General features: G+C 49.0%; 2 pseudogenes; both read right to left on the bottom strand.

The window, feature by feature from the left end:
- The window catches only part of LOC119360224, a 9,206-nt pseudogene extending 7,352 nt beyond the window's left edge, over nucleotides 1-1,854 (bottom strand).
- Nucleotides 1,855-1,872: 18 nt separating this feature from the next.
- LOC119266285 lies at nucleotides 1,873-2,010 on the bottom strand (annotated as a pseudogene).
- Between the last annotated feature and the right edge of the window lie 1,130 nt (nucleotides 2,011-3,140).

Below are 3,140 nucleotides of genomic sequence, written 5' to 3'. Positions count from 1 at the left end.
ATGGGCTGTCAGCGCGTGGAGACGTGGCGGGTGCAGACGCAGCGGGATGGGCACGAGGCGACGCTGCGGGACTGGTGGGCGCTACCTAGTCAGCACGGTCGGCCACCAGGCCAGGTGAGGCCAGGTGCACGGGGGGATCCACCTGGGATCGCGCGCCGCCAGAGACAGCAGGCTGGGCGGGCGAATCTGCCTGGGATCGCCCGCTGTCAGCCGAATCAGCAGCAGTTTCCGTGCCCAGCTTGTCTACTTCCTCACACATAAAATGACAGCACGAATTTGCACAAACATCAACAGAATCAGAATTTCCTTGGGATTTTTGTACATGATCAAGTTCATTTAATTCGCCCTCATGATCAGGTAGTGTGGTAGGATCAAAAAGGAGGGCAATTTCTGCACGAAGCAAGGCTCCCGCATTGGGATGTAATTTGGCAAATGGAAAGAGTGTCTCATCAAAAATAACATCACGAGAAATATAGATACGTCCGGTGGAAATTTCAAGGCATGTATAACCTTTATCAAGATTACTATAGCCAAGAAATACACACTGAGTGGATCTAAACTCAAGTTTATGATGATTGTAGGGGCGCAAATTTGGGTCACAAGCACACCCAAATATTTTAAGATAGTTGTAATCAGGTTTTTGATGATAGACACGCTCTAACGGAGTAGTGTTGCCAATAACTTTGCTAGGGAGCGTATTGATAAGATAAGTGGCAGTGATAAAGGCTTCATCCCAATACTTGAGAGGCATGGAAGCATGAGCTAAAAGAGAAAGGCCAACTTCAACAATTTGGCGATGTTTGCGCTCAGCGGAGCCATTCTGTTGATGAGCATGAGGGCAAGATACATGATGGACTATCCCATTGCTACGGAAAAAAGAGTGGAGTTTCTCATACTCCCCTCCCCAGTCACTTTGGACAACAAGGATTTTCCTATCAAACTGGCACTCAACAAGTTTCTGAAATTATTGGAAAATAGAGAAAACCTCATATTTATATCCAAGCAAATAGATCCAAGTGAACTTGCTATAATCATCGATAAAACTGACATAATATTTCTTTCTACCAAAAGAATCTAGGGCATGGCCCCATACATCAATGAAAATAAGTTCTAATGGAGCATGAGACACACTAGTTGACTTGGGATAAGGAAGCTGATGGCTCTTGGCACATTGACAAGCTTCACAAACAGACTCACAAACTGGACTAGGAGACAAAGAAAGTTTGCCTTTATTGACTATTTGTTTGACAATGATTGAAGATGAATGCCCTAATCGTTGATGCCACCGTGCCAAGGAGGGCTTGATGACGGAGTAGACGTGATGACCCTTGCGACCTAGTGCTCCGGATGGAATGGGGTAGAGCCCTCCAACGCATCTACCATGATGAAGTAGTTCCCTCGTTGCCCGATCCTTGATGAAAAAATAACGTGGGTGAGTTTCAAAGATGGCTAAACGAGACATGGATGCAAGGTTAGCACCAGAGTCGACGTACCAGACGCCATCACCACCCTGTTCACGCATTGCAGCAGCAACATGGCGATCCGAGGGCACAAAGTCCTTGTCGTAGCGATGCCAGCAGTCAATCACCTCGTGGCCAGAGTTCTTGCAAAGCTGGCAGCAAGGGCGACCAGGGGAAGGAGGGCGGCAGCCATTGTTGTTGTTGAAGCCGCCGCCATTGCCGCTGGTGTTGTAGCTGCCCCTGCCATGGGAGCCAGAACCCCCACCAGAGCGGGCGCCATTGCCTGGAGGAGCGCCACGTCTGCGCCCACCGCCGTGTTGCCCCTGGTGACCGCGCCCACGGCCGCGGCCACGAGAGATTGAGTTGACAGAGGACTGCCAAAGGTCGCCGCCATGGAGGAGGGTGAGGCGGGCATCAAAACTGAGCAGCTGGCTTAGAGTTCTTGGACGGTGATGGATTCCATCCTGGCGGCAAGCACAGAAACCACCGGGTTGTACTCCATGTCCAAGCCAGCAAGGATTTTGGAGACGATCTCCAGATCAGAGAGGGCCGCAGCTGTGTTTGCGACCTCACCGGTGAGACTTTTGATCTTACCAAGATAATCAGCCATGGACATGTTACCTTTCTTGAGGTTGGTGAGCTCGACGCGAGTGTTTATCGCTTGGGCTTGACTTTGAGCAGCAAACATGGCGTGGATGCTGCGCCGCACCTCTGCCGGCGTTTGGAGCGTGGCGACCTGAGCAAGAATCTCACGGGAAATTGAACCCATTAAGTATCCTTGAAGTTGTTGCTGCTGTGCATACCAGAGGGATCTCGCAAAGTTGACGATTTGTTCTTCTTTGCTGTCCTTGGTGATGGTGAGGGTGGCCGGCGGTGGTGGGCTCTTCTGGTCGAGGTGGTGCTCCATCTGCGCACCTCTGATCTGCGGGAGCACGGTGGCCTTCCAGAGCAGGAAGTTGCCCCTCGTAAGCTTCTCTTGTGGTGGCGATCCGAGGGAGGTGGTGTTGTGGGTGGAGGTGGAAGATGATGCAAAGGTGGAGGATGGGGTGGTGGAGAGCACACCCATGGTGCTTGGCATCATGGCAGCGGCGGTGGTGGACATGGTCTCGGTCTCGGAGGTAGCTAGATGCAATCTCTCTCAATTGGATGAGGAAGAGGCTCTGTTACCGTGTAAAAGTATTTGGGAAGCGTAGAACCCTTTGTCTCGGGCCGCATGTATATATTGGGCAAAAGCCTTGGCATACAAGTTACAGGGAAGATCGACCATATCGGTCATTACAAAGAGATGAGAACAAGAAGAAGGGATAGAGATGAAGTATAGAATTTAAACAAACTTCTATCCCTATACAACTCCTAAACGTCTATCCCAACAGAGCTCTTCCTGGCAAAGACGCATACATAACCAACGTCCCTTGTCTAATGCGCCACTGGTCAGTGCTCTTGGCCTACGCACGGAGTAAATTTGGATGTAACTTTTCGAGTAGATGATTTTTCATATAAAAAACTTTTTCATCCGAGTCAGTATGCAAAAGTTATGCCCATTTTACTAAATTCTAGAGAGATTTTGCAAATAAAGTCGAAATTCACATTTGGAAATTTTCCCAACAACTAGACCCCATATCACATGGGAAACTTATTTTCTTTTATTTTTTTGACATTTTCATCATTTTCTTTTATTTT

This window comes from Triticum dicoccoides, chromosome 2B (assembly GCF_002162155.2).
Source record: "Triticum dicoccoides isolate Atlit2015 ecotype Zavitan chromosome 2B, WEW_v2.0, whole genome shotgun sequence".
NCBI lineage: Eukaryota > Viridiplantae > Streptophyta > Magnoliopsida > Poales > Poaceae > Triticum > Triticum dicoccoides.
The sequence above is the reverse complement of the archived record's forward strand: the minus strand, read 5'-3'. Positions and strand labels throughout refer to the sequence as shown.